At 34.3% G+C, this 14,795-nt stretch overlaps 1 protein-coding gene across 3 annotated transcripts in view; it reads right to left on the reverse strand.

Annotated features, from left to right (window-relative positions):
- Positions 1-14,795, reverse strand: part of LOC123313385 (RNA-binding protein Musashi homolog Rbp6) — a 1,061,117-nt gene that overhangs the window by 309,597 nt on the left and 736,725 nt on the right. The window lies entirely within an intron of this gene.

The following is a 14,795-nucleotide window of genomic DNA, read 5'->3' on the forward strand; positions in this document are numbered from 1 at the left end:
CAAGCCGTTATGATAATTGTTATTATTTCATGTTTGGTATATCTTTCTTCGAGAAATTTGGTGTGGTGAGTTCATTTTTTGGAGCTGAATCTCACAGAGAACATGATATTTGTCTCTTTTATAGATCGATATCTTAATTTATTTGTATCATAACAGAGTTTCACAAATCGTACCAATAACTATGTAATATATAGTTATACTAGCTGACCCGGCAAACGTTGTTTTGCCATATAAGTAATTTCCATGTTGTATCATAAAAAAATAGAAATTAACGAAAACTATGACACGAGAATTTTATATATTAGATCGAGAGTTATTTATATATACATCTGACAATTTTTCGTTGGTTATATTTTAATTTTTCGCAACATTATCAATGTTTCCATAAAATCAAGTTTTCATTTGAAACGTAAACAGGAAATTAATGAATTTATAGAACTGGTGGTCCGCCTACACTTTAGCGGAAGTCGATTTTTTGTGATTTTTTGATTTTATTGTGTATATTCCGACGAACTGAGTTCAAAAAAAGCGGTTTCAACTTTAGGAAAGCAGTGGCTCAAAAGTTACGCCACTTTGAATGTCCAATGTTAAGTCTGATCTGAATGACATTTGACAAAATAATGTGAACCTCATAGAATGAATTTAAAAACTTACAATTCAGTTATTCAGTTACAAAGACACCAATCTTTGTAATTAAGGTCGATAATATTTCACAACTGGTCATACAGTTGAAAATTCTTCACTCACTTAGTAGACGACGAATCCGAAGCTCAATGATTAACCAATTCCTATCACCGCATTCACGTTATTTTTTCGATACAACACTACAGTACAATTCTTTCCACTTTTTCATGAACGAAAATAATCATGAATTCTTTATAATTGAATTGAATTTGCTCTTTTCATTCCAAATTGTGTACGAACTTCTGAATAAGTTTTGGCATGAATCAAAGTGACAGAGACTAACTCGAATTCATGTTATCCATTGACATAGATTAATCTATGTCCATTGATATATTTTTGGATAGATTCGGAACGAACAAAAATCATATTGGTTGATATAGTTCATGCAAGTTGAATTTTCATGTGAAATATCAGGACTTGACTCTATAGCACAATCGTAATACATACTGTTTTTACCGTGCTTTCCCTATCCATTAGGTTTGTTCCTCAACTTTACCTTGTATAAGAGTTCTAAGGTACCTAGTAAATTATCCGAGAATTGAGATTGAAATGCCGATCATTTGATAATGAACGTTTACTGTATAATGTTTTCTAATCTATATAAATATACAATCTATGACGCTGAGAAGTGATAGCTTAAAAATGGTGGTTTCAAAATGCAATTTACGACACGAGCCTCCGCACTTGTATAAATTGCTATAAACTTAACCCTAAAAAAACGACAACTTTACCAAATCATAATAAAATAATTGGTTTTTTGCTCTTACATATCATGGCTAACCTATGCTAGCCTAACGTAACCTAACCCAAACTAACCTAAAATAAACAAACAGTTATGAGAATGAAGAATTGAATTAAAATGAATAAAAGTATCTAATTTCATTTTAATCTTCCATCTCATCGTGTAAATATGACGGTGCCAAGGAAATCTAACGTTAATTTCTCTGAAAAATAATTCAGTCATCTGATATTTTTCATTCTATGCTTACAACTGACAAACATAAAATTAGAGTATAATTAACATTACCCAGAATACTATTGAGATTGAAACTTCAAGGTGGAGTAACTTTTGAACCAATGGTTTCCTAATGTTGAAACCACATTTATTGAACTCGCCTCGTCAAATTACATGAGATAGGACTCCTCCTGAAGTCGAAGCAGCAACTAGAATATACTTAACATTGGAACTTCAAAATGGCGTAACTTTTGAACCAATGGTTTCCTAACGTTGAAACAACTTTTATTGAACTCGTCTCGTCAAAATACATAAGATAGGACCCGCCCTGTACAAAAAAAGGACTTCCGCTAAATGTATACTAAATTGCTTTACAAGATAAAAGTAGCAAACCTAAAAATATTTCATTTAATTACAATATGACAGTATGAAAATAAAAAAAAATTCGTACATGCATAATTATGATTCAGTTTGAATTACATCATCTAGGATTTATTGAATTATGCTGGATTATTCATAATAAGTGGTGTTTTAAAGCAGAAGAGTGAATATTCTTTCATGATTTCTTCGGAAAGGTCTTTGTTTTCAACAGTAATATGCAAAATATCAAGGTAAAAAACGCAATACATAATGTTTCACTGGGCCCAAATCCAAATCCAACAAACTCGGTTCTTCTTCTCAAGGCAAAAGACGAAACATTTCAACAACTTTCGAATACTTTTTCTCTAATCGATGTTGAAACAGAACTCCACGAAAATAAAGAAAATGATATGGAGTTTAGTAGCGTTAACAAATGCGGAATTCCTTCTGTATTCATTAAATGAAATTGGAATTTCTCATATCCGTCAAATCGGGGCAAACAATGAAATACCTGAGCACTTTTTTCAACAAGTCGACCGCACTTTCTTCCATTCATTCGGCGAATTCTCACGTCAAGTTGGGAATAATGCGACATAACGCACAATACAACGCGACCGTAGAATAGCATGTTCAATTATGTCCCTGCAGTTTCAATTAATGCGGTATCAAACGCTTCGTGTTCAACCGCCATGAATTATGCAAAATCACATTTTAATTTAACACGTCATACTAATTGCGTGATTAAATTCTCACTGCCGTCAGAAGTAAGTGACAAATAAATTGTCTTGTGCTCCGGAGCTATAATTAACCTGTAAATATTGACGAACGGGAGGGGTGCTTAAATGTTGCCTCGTTTCAAGGGCTGAAACGTTAAGCGATGTTGATTCAGGAAGAATGAAGAATTCGGGTGGAAATTGTGAGACGGGACGTTCGAAAAAGAAAATGGCGTTTGATGTTCGACCCCACGGTTTTCCTTAAGGCAAAGATTAGAGTATAGAAAGATAGGAAACGCTCTCATATCGGCAGTATTAAAAACCGACTACATTTGGCCAGTCAAAACACATTTGACAATGAGATGGTGCAGAAAATGTATTTTCAATACAGAAAAACTGTTTTATAATTGAAATTCCGCATGTTAAATTTTAATATCGACTCTATTGAGACCAGAAAACAAACATTCTGAGCGACAAAACAAAAGTATAGTTTTATTTTGTGACCAGGATGTTAGTTTTCATCTGAACATTGTTTGAAATCAATTGATATCAATGAAATACTCTGTCAGATGTCCTATATTTTAATTTGCAATTCATTAAAAATTTACGTAAATTTGAAATTATGGACAACGAATAGAGCTTTGACTAGGACACAGAGATATATGGTGATCTGCTATACATCAAAGGTGTTAGGTCTGTGCAATACGTTGTTTTTAATTGGATTGAATTTGTACAATTCATATCAGAAATATGAATCAATATTCAACATACCATCATAGCATACACTTATTATTTCTTCACATAAAATTCAGAATTTTCATAACCATCAATTGGTGCACGCTACGAAAATGATTGAATTAAATTATTTATATTGTTTGTAATATAACATAAGTTATGATACAAAGTCACTGTTTTTAACGCTTATAATTCCACTTGTAATATAAAATGAAAGTCCATAATGAAATACATAAGCAACGCCCTTCGCCACAAAATAATTGAAATATTTAAACTGCATTCATCAAATAACAACGTTCTGTCAAATTTTCATTCGAAGCATCAATTCCCTCCTACCTCGATTTGGAACTGTTTATTATGAAAACATTTGATTTCGCCAATTTGCAGAACAGACCAAGTTGATTTTGAAAGAATGCGTAAATGGAGTAGAGCGAGAAGCATTTGATGAACGGCATGATTCAAATTGGTTTTGAAGGTAAATGAAATATACGATCGTCGAAGGTAAATATTTTGATGAAAGTGTATTGCTATGGCAAATTTGCTGAAATTTACGTGAATTTAATGTTGGCAAATATTTACCAAACCTACAGGTAGCAATAGATCCACGAAATGTTATCAGTAGGTTCAATCATAGTGAATCCTATTGAAAGGAAGATAAAACCGAAATTTCATAATTCTCGGATAAGAAATGAACCAAAATCCTCGAATTTCCACCCTCCACATTTTACTAAATGGCGATGATTAAAACTATACAGCGTGTTTTCAAAGGTGAAGCTTCTTTTTTGACAGAAGGTAGAAGTCATCAAATTGAGCCATCTCACCAAAAATTGTCTATATAAAATATTCAAGAGGGCTGAGCTACAACCCCTAGAAGTTCGACAAAATTTCATCAAATTTCAAATACGAGACTGTGGAAGAAGACATTGGTAAAGTAAAACATTAACATATGGCTGGACAATGAATGATTTAGTTCTTCCGAGTTCAGTAGTTGCATCAGGTCAGTTGAAAGGATTGTTGTATCGTGCAATTTGGGGTGAAAAAAGTGTAGGAAATTGTGACAGTTTATTGATAGTGCTTATGTTAAAGAACTGCTATTATTGTTACCCTATTTTATCCCATTTTTACGAAGATTGTTGAAGGGTTCGAACAAGAAGAAGATTGTGATGTCCATTGTCAAAAATTTTTTTAATAATTCAGACAAATTTCATTGGTGGGATTTTGAACTAATATTCTATTTCTTAAAACTTGTGCCCTAAGTCTTTTTCGGTTGAAACCGAAATGAGCTATTTCATAAAATAGAGTAAAACACTTAATTATGTGAAAAATTCGGCAATCCTAAATTTCTATTTTCATTCCAACGTGAAAATCGAGAAGGTCAATATCCTAAACGACAAGACATGGTTGAATCAAACATCAGAAGATAAGTTTTTTCCGTTCCTTTGCTATAATTCAGAAAACAAATGATCTAGAGTCGTATTAGGATCTAAGTTAGAAATCATTTCCAATTTTGTTTTCAACTTTGTCATTTTGAAAGTTTTGTATAGGTGATTTTTGTTGAAACGCTTTATTTTGACCAGTTCTTCCTTGTGTGAAACAAGCCTCACCTTTAAATACTCCCTGTATTATCAACTACATAAAACAGAAGTCCTCTGAGTCAAAAAATTACTCGAACGGCTTTATTCAGTACAGCAGGGTAAAAAGTTTTGAAAAAACGTCACAACAGTCATCAAATCAGTCATTTCAACTTCTGACTACTTATTCGTTTTCAAAAAAATCGTGTTTGAACATTGGAAATTATCCAAGAAAGCACAACTCTTGTTTCCAGCTTTTGTTTTTTTTCACCTCGTGGGACAATATTCCATTCTCATGATTCTACGATTATGTGTGTTAAATCTGCAATTCCTTTTTTGTGCATTTTCGCCATCATAGATATCGTTGTTTTGTCTTCACCTGCGGTCTTTCTTGTCCTTAATGTTTTTATTAATTCTCTTATTTTCATTTCCAGGCTAGATTCTGGATTTTTTTCGTCCAGTGAAATATTCATATCTTCTTAATTTTCTTCTACTATTTCTTCCACATTTTCTTTTCAGTCTTAGAATTTTAGCTCGATTCTTTCTATATTGTGTCATTCAATGCCTCTGATTCATTTTTGTTGGTGCAAACCTTTTCTCTCTCTAGTCTCTCCTCATACAGAGCTGAAGACATTTAATCGTTTACAGTGTGGATTGTGTCAAATTTCCAAGACCAACCGACTGCTTATATAGAAGTAAATGGACAAGATATAAATCAGGATATCTCTCTATCCCTGGGAAAGAAAATTTTGGCATAATTTCGACAATTTCGATCATCGAGTCAAGTATATCAACTGATTATTCCGAGAAGCTTCTCGGATGTTTCGTAATTCGAGACGATCAATACTCATAAAAAAACTCCGGGATGTTAACATCTGGAAAATCCCCTTCGGTTCATCATCGACAGTTGGCATCGCTTAGGTGTGAAAAGCGATTTGATCGCATGAAATTTGAATGAGAGAATTCAGCTTTGGGATGTTTTTTTACACGTTTCGCAGTTCGAACTTCGACACTCGGAGTTGCGATGCGTAGTTTTTGAGGGGGATAACGTAATCAGAATGAATGGATGGATTTTCACGTTCCGTCGAACAATTCCCGTCGACGCTCTTTGTTTTCATCAATTTTTTTTTGTACGCACCGAATTTCGAAACGCTGGAATTGGAAAAATGACGGGAAACGCCGTCGTTGGATTTATTACGCGATATCGACGTTGAACCCGTAAATACCGGCGTTTTCGAACCGCTGACCAAACACTGCTCGTTCATTTTCGATGATTTGAAGCTGTAGGATCAAGTTAAAAGGAAAACCATCAACACCATATTGAATTGTCATTGTCATTGAAGTTTCGAACGATAGAGAACGGAAAATGATAATACTTCTTCTTCATCTACAGTTGCTCGATGAGTTATTGATCAATTATGTGATGAATCTGTAGATACAGACTGCTGAAAATAATGAATCGATCTCTTTACATTTTTCTGACAAGATTATAAAACTTTCAAACCAAGGAAAATTATTCCAGCGTGAGATAGATTTGCTTTCATATTGTTACGAGAAACTATCAAAGCCACTGTGTGTTCCAGAAAAGACAAAATTTCGATTTAAGTGGGAGATTTGCTAACTCAGATAGAAACAGAGTTTTTTATCCGTGCCCAAAATGTCATGAAACATTTCTTGGTCACAGATATCAAAGGTAATAGCTTTGAATATTTGCCAAACTTGATGTCCATAGTATGCAATAGGCTAGATAAAAAAACGCGCTTTCGCTCATTCGAGCATCAACAGTTTCTATGCCAGAAAACCCGAAAATTCGACAATTTAAAGAGATTGTTTCAAAATTTTCGACAATTTCACTCTTGAAATGTCACAGAAGAAGACAGTAGAATATTTTCCCAAATTTAAAAAAAAAAACTTATTTGGGAAACGAAGCGACTAAAGTGATGTGAGCGCCATCTGTGTTTCAAATGTATTTCTAAGACCCTAAGACTGGTTGAAATATTGATACGAGGGCCATTTGCAGAAACATATGAAATTTTATAAGATTTCAGATGCCCATTTTGATTTTTGACCAAAGAGGTTTTTAATGTTTTGATTCTCGAACCGCCTTTTGTTCATTTAGCTCGTTCTAGTTGATGATTATTGAATTTTTTTCTTATTTCTTGATGAAATCCTCAAAATATCGTTCGAACAATATTGAATGGTGAAGAAATGTGGATCAAATAAAATGGAAATGTAAGTGTTAAAACTGGTACCATGTGACATGTGATGGGTAATTAATTGACTTTTTTTTATTTTCAGTGCTCCGAAGTGGATAAAATTTTTAGGTCATAAAGGCCTGCAAACACTACTGACTACACCACATGTGGTGAATATTTTACTGCAAGTAAAACTGTTCATCCACGTAAATCGTTGTATGCAGGAAGTAAGATGTCTAAAACACTGGTGTGTGCACTTGTCACTTTTTGCAAGCATCAACATTTCAGAAAATCGGGGATATGGGATCAGTTTCGTGGCGGCGCCACCATGTCATTCGCTTCGTTATATCCTTGTTCTGCCAAAGCCAGTCCAATGATACTCTCTCGTTTTATTTTGTTTTGCGTTGATATCGAACATAATTTAACGAATATAAAATATGAACTGGCCCGTTTTGTCAGCTGTTAAGGATTATTTGTGATTTACACTTTAATTTTCTTTGTAAAAACAAATCCTTCAATATTTTCAACACTATCGAATGAGGGTTCGAAGGAGTATTTACTATTTTTCTTCAAGATAATTTCCGTTTGACAAATTGAATTCATGAGGGGGGATAATTCAATATGATATTAATAAAACACAGTTGATTGGTCAAATATCCAATATATTCAGTTGACGGAAAGGAAATTTTCACTATATCTACTCAGGAAGAATATTTGAAGTAACAGACTCGAATAGATTTATGTATTTCTTATTTTCAATACATGCTCACAATTCATATTACGTATTTCCAATACAGTTTCTTTGAAATATTGCTGAAGTTTCCATAAAACTTAGCTATATCGGTCCCGAATGTTCATTCATCTGATTTGGTTCTGCTTCAAATTCCAACAACACCGAATTCTTAGCTGTAGTTCTTGATTGTCCATACAGAAAACTGAACGACATGTTGAATAAATGAATGTTCTACATCCCTTTCTCGAAACTAATACATTTTCACACACCAATAATCGTTTATAAATAGAACATATTCGTGAGTCGTAGCAAGTATTCAAATTATTTTCAAATATCAATTGACAATGCTCTGTCAAATTCCAAACAGCGCTACCTACAGTGGGAGAAACGAAACTGATCCCATATCCCCACGAAATTAAAAACAAAATCGAATCAGTGAATACACCAGAGTTTTAGACATCTTAGCAGGAAGGAACCATTCAGGAGAAATTATGACCTTTATATGTCCATTTAAAGATTCTCAATTGCTACTCCTTCAATATATTCCTCCCAATGCAATTGAAAAACAAGTTATGTACCTATGATTATTCATTTTTTTCTTCAGTCATCATCAAGTCTTGGAATAAGTTTGGATGAAGGCTTTATTATTCACTTTTTTCCTCGTTTTCTGCTCTGTTTCTTTGTTCCAGATATTATTTCGAAATGGAAAGAGGATAAAGGAATTTTCATGTCAATGGAAAAGAAGCCCTTCAGTATTAAAAGCTTATTCTGTAAACAAATTTGTCAACAATACACTTCTCACGGGGAGACAGGGTTTTTTTACTGAGGTTTTTCCCTGAGCTCTTGTATCATACTCTAAATTGTATGGTACCCCGTTACACTAACCTTTGCTAAAACTCATACATATGCTATATTGTTTGATAACTAAAAATGTATTGATGACATTCAAAAGAATATATATATTCCTAAATACAAAGTTCTTATTAATTTCGTTGTGGAAATCGAGTGAGTGTCAAATTGTTGTTTGGAAAGTTTTATGAAACCTGCTGTGAGTGTTTTGTTCATTCAGTAATCAATTTGTATATTGCCATAGAGACCATATCATGAGAAAATTACTCGGAAAATTATGAAAAAAGCATAAAGAAATCATACTGATGGGCTAACATACAGATCTTGTATAGCTCCGTATGGTTTCTCGAATTGTGGTTCCGAAAATTCTGTAAATGGTATTTAAGTAACTGAAATAAGAATGCTGTGATGGTATTTGGAATATGGGTCAATATTAATTTCTTATATAAATTGTACAAATTCAACTCAGGTTATTATATCAAAACAACGAATTGCACTGAAATAACACCTGACGTATAGCAGATCACCATATACTCTTGTGTCCGAGTCAAATTTTTGTAAATTTGTGATGAATTGCAAATTAATATGGGATATCCATTCTTTCCAAACAATGTTCAGATGAAAACTAACATCCTGATCACAAAACAAAACCATACTTTTGTATTGTCGCACGGGATTTTTGTTTTGTGGCCTCAACAAAGTCGATATTGAAATCCAATACGAGCAATAGAATTCTAATTTCTGTTTAATAACAGAAAACTGTTATTAAACAGTTTTTCTGTATTGACAGTACGTTTTCAGCGCCATCTCATTGTCAAATGTGTTTTCCAGAGCCGGAGCGAGGGCGTGGCGAGAGAGGCGGTCGCCACGGGCGCTAGCGATCTGGGGGCGCAAAACAAAAATAATAAAAAACAGTATTCTCTCTAATTGAATATTTCACATCTAATATTTAACACAAAACATAATATTTAAAAAATATGCCAAAACACATTTTACATATGTGTGTGAATTAAATTAATGTGAACGTAAACGAACACTATACAGGTGGGATTGTAAACAACGTCCGTTGTCCACAGCATGGACTGGAGAATAATAATTAAGTACTTAATAATATTAAATTATTAAGATATAGTCCACACCGTCAGTCTGAAAACTGAAAGAATGCGTCGCCACAGCCTTCTAAAGAACGTCTTTATAGACGGCTGTGGCGTCGCATAACAACCAACGCGATAACAAAGGCCATGTAGAGATCTACTTACAAAAAAACTATCGGAGACCGATTGAGGCGCAAAACCTTAGCCGATTTGGGCTATTTCCTTCAGAACATAGATAACAATAGCTCCTTTTATAGCAGAGAACGCTCCTGCATTTTGGTTTCTAAGGGTTTTACTTCTTTTTATTATAATATATACTTAGTTATTGAGTAAAAATATAATATGAGCCTTTAAATCATTCGAACTGGGGAGCTGGTAAATTATCACAGATAGAGATTACAGAAGAGGAAAAGAGAAGAAAAATAAAATAGCCTGGAGGAGAAGCTGATGATGAAACATTTTAAATTTGACTAGAAGAATATGCTGAAAAAGGACCTCATTCAAGTATTGAACTATATTTCAGTGCAACTTGAAGAAAGATTCAGTGTTTTGCCAGAAGTTGCTGAAGACAGGTTTCTCGAGGGAATATGTTCGCAAGACTTTCTACTTGGCGAACTAAACAAGGAAGCATTGACGTATAGTCCCGATTCAGATCCATACAAATTTGTGGCCACTCAAAATATTCTTGACTTTATCAGTAACTACAGCTGCCACAGCTACATATTAACGTTCTTTCAACAAATTTAAATTCGTGAAAACCTATTTAAGGTCTTCAACTGGACAGGAAAGGCTGACTTATTTAGCATAGCAGTCCCATCCATAGAAAAGAATCACGACATCATTGATATTCTTGCAGAAACCAGAGCAAGAAAAGTCAAATTATAGTTCATTTTGAATGCATGTTATTGTTATTTTGTATCCCTTTTATTTTGATTTAGTATTAATTTCTTTAAAATAGGAAAGATTTTTCCGAGAAAAAAAGCTAGGTATTCGATTATGAAAGATAAATACAAATCAACATAAGAAAGAGAATTTCTTGGGGCGCATTATGAGAATTCGCCACAGGCGCCAGAATCCTAGTTCCGGCTCTGGTGTTTTCGCTGGAAAAAATAGTACTAGAAATATGAGGGCGTTTCCTATCTTTCTACTCTATAATCTTTGATTTAGGTCTTTTGAAATATCATGTGATATTGCCTGGCCACAGATGTCAGACAGCATCTGTGATTATTCTTTCCAAATCTGAGGTCCTTTAGTATGGAAGAGCGTATATTATAGCATACGCATATATACGCGCTTCTTTTCATTCGCTCATATTTTTATATACTGGCGGTTTCTATGCTATAATTAATGGTACTTTTGAGGTTTTTGATAATTTGCTCTTTGAAATGTCAAAGATTAAGTTCTGGTAACAATGTCAAAGACTCTGAATATTGGTTCAAATTTAAGGTCGTCTAGAACGGAAATCAATAGACTACAAAATACGCGCTCCTTCAGTGAACGAGCACTTTTATGATGAAAGTGAAAAGGAGATTTTAAGCTACCAAATGTTTTGCAAACATCTCCTAAAGTTGTCTTTTCGGGTTACTAATGAGGCCTCCCCACAATACGGGAAATTACATTTTCGTCAAAAATTCAACCTTTGACATGTCCATGATGAACGATCAATACGTTCAATAAAGGAAAGTTCGATGGTCGGCCCATGAAGAAGTCTAAATGAATTTCCATCACAGATGACCCACCATCGATAACAAATATGAATATGGGGACTAATGACCACTTTTTGTATCAACTGACTGTTCACCGCTAGGGTCTAGGTCTAGACGAATGGTTCAGGAAGCGGGCAGGAGAACTTCTGCTAACGATCAAAAAATTACATATCTAATTATCGGCGCCATGTTGTAGGACGGAAGCCAAATGATACACGGCACGAATCGCCATATCCAAACATACTGGAGTCTTGTATTGTTCATTAACTACATCGTTAAGACTACGGTCGATCTAACCCGCATAAGGTGTACGGGAACTGATAGACGAAAAAAGTTGATTTGATATCCGTTAACTAGCGGAGTCTCCAATCAAGTCGTCCCGCACTTCCTGTACATGCAAATCGGTCGAAATGATAATCATGGCGACAGACATATGCGCATGTCACTGATGCTACCTTATTTTCGATTCCCACGATGCCTGTAGATATAAATATAATGATCTTGACAAAATGAGTCAATTCGACCTTAAAATTAAAACAAAAGAATTGAAAGTTCTTGGTTTTTCGATCACTGTCAACGATTTTCGGAAATTTCTGTCAACATGATGGAAATTTTTTTTTTCCAGTCATTGAAAAATATTGAAATTTTCTAATTGATACTTTTCTAATTGATACATTTTTCGTATTAATGAGATCTCTATCTAGGGTAAATCTTCAACTTGTACATATACAGGTTTTGAGTCTATGACTCGTACTCGTATATTTCAACAGTAGACTCTTGAGAAAAACTTTTTCCTATACCATTTTTTCCGGCCCTGATAAAAAGATATAGCCTATTTAAGCCTTCATGATAAGCTGTATCACCCCTGGAACAACAAAATTATCTTCAGAATAACTAGCTAAATCTGTGACACTACACATCTATGGATCTTTTAAACAGAGTGGTAAAAAATTTCACAGATTTTTTCTATTTTTGAACATCAAATTACTCGAAAACGGCGCATTATACGAGAAAATATGAAGAATACTTTTAATTCACAAAACGTTCAAATATTCATTAGATAGCGTCTAACTTGGTTTCAAGAGTTGAGTTCTTCGAATTTTTGGTATTTTTATGGTACGTAATGATCAAAATGAGAACGTCGTTGATACCTTGTGTTCGAAAAAGATTCATCAAATAAATGAAAAACTATATTCCGAAATTCATTTCATTCGATAAAACCGTTTGTGATAGAAAAGTAACATTTTTGTATGGCTTTTCAACTGCATCTATCTTTTAAACCGAGCCGATTCGGAAAAAAATGTATAGGAAAAAAGTGTTTCTTTTGACCTCAAGAATTTGCTGTTGAAATATTTGTGGGAGTCGAAGATTCAGCCTATATATTAACAATGGATTCTTGAGATCACTTTTTCCCATACCTTTTTTGCCGATTCGGCCATTAAAAATTTTCATAATGAGCTTGTCACCTCTGGAAAAAAAATTCACCTCATAAAAACAAGCTCAATCTATAACACTACACATCTGCAATGTAAGATGTGTTTTTAAGGTAATTCTGTGGATTTTTTCAACAGAGTTGCATTCATCCAAAGTAAGCCGATTTGTCGAACTGCACCGATTCCTTTTTGGTATCTTTGAATATCTAGTTTACTCGAAAACGGCGCATTACACGAGAAAATATGAGGAATACTTTTAATTTCCGAAATGATCTACTCTTCAGTAGCGGGTAAGATATGTCAGATATAACTGAAAATAACCTTTTGTTATACCTAGATATTTAACAGACTGTAGGTCCTTTCGTTTGCATAAAAAGTGTAGCACTTTTCTACACTTTATTTTAGTATTCGTTTGCTGATTGAATTTACACCAGTGTAGAGGAGGTGTAGTTTATCTACATCTCCTTTTGGCTATGTGTAAATTAACTACACTTCCTCTACACTGGTCTAAATCAAATCGAGTGTAGAAAAGTGCTACACTTTTTATGCAAACGAAAGGACCTTGTATCTCTTCATTGGAAGACATAATAAAAGAAAAAAGTGTTTCTTTTGACCTCGGAAATCTTCTGCTTAAATATATGTTCAAGTAAAAGACTCATCCTGTATTCCTCTAGAAAACGACAATGATCGATTTGTTGAGAATACCCTCGAGAATACCTCGAGACCTTTCATGATGAAGACAAATGAGCAGCAGAAATTTTCACACGAAGATGTTTTACTCCTCAAACCTTGTAAAAAAACAAACAAGACCAAAAGTAGACAGGCTGGCACAACATCTTGTTCTTGCTTCTACTATTTAGTAAGGGGTAGTTGGAAAGGTAATCTTCAATGTTATATCTAAATTCATTAGAATTTTGATGTTTGAATTCATTAGGGAGCCCATTATACAATTCATCATATATATTCTATTCGGAACTTCTTTAAAAATTGACGTTCTATTGCAAGGGCACAACAAGTTTCTATTGTCTTATATATAAATACTCTTGCTCTAAAGAACAAAAAAGCTCATTATTAAACAAAACTTGTATTGGATTACAGCAGGAAAAAAGGTGAATCGGCACTTTATATGTCAAAATCAAGGATTAACATAAAATAAGTCCCGTTATTTCCAAAGATTTCCGTATTCTCTTGAAAATTCGGTGAGCCAGCAGACGGGTCATATTGAAAAACCGAGAGATATCAAAAACCCATAAAGACCATAACTTTCATATTCGCCGAGCGGCATCTCCAGTCCCCCGAAATATATGCGTCTCACATAGCAGGAATACATAATGAAGTTACTCCTCATTTGAATTTGAATATGTTGCGTGAACATCCAAGACGTAACCAAACGGCGGCATCTATCATCCGAATTTCCAGGAGCAGCGCTTATTTTCGGGGAGCTGACCTAATTTTGTCAACCGAAGGAGTCCCGACTAACTTTTTTCCTCCTTCCGTCCCCCCTTCACTCCCGCCCCGCCACTGTCGAACAGTTCGACTTTTACGTTTCCACTCGTGAAATATGTTTGTTTTGCAACTGAAGCCTTCGAATACGATGTTTGCTTCTCTAATTGATCGATGGCTTCTATTCGGGGGGATTTCGGAAAGGAACGTTTCTATCTACTCCGCTGAAACGGTGAGAAATATGGTGAATATTTTCGCGTCGTCGTGCTGTTTTCGCTTTTCGGCGATTACCGAGCAAACTGTCGGGGAAAATATTTTGTGAGG

Source organism: Coccinella septempunctata, chromosome 5 (genome assembly GCF_907165205.1).
Source record: "Coccinella septempunctata chromosome 5, icCocSept1.1, whole genome shotgun sequence".
Classification (NCBI taxonomy): Eukaryota; Metazoa; Arthropoda; class Insecta; order Coleoptera; family Coccinellidae; genus Coccinella; species Coccinella septempunctata.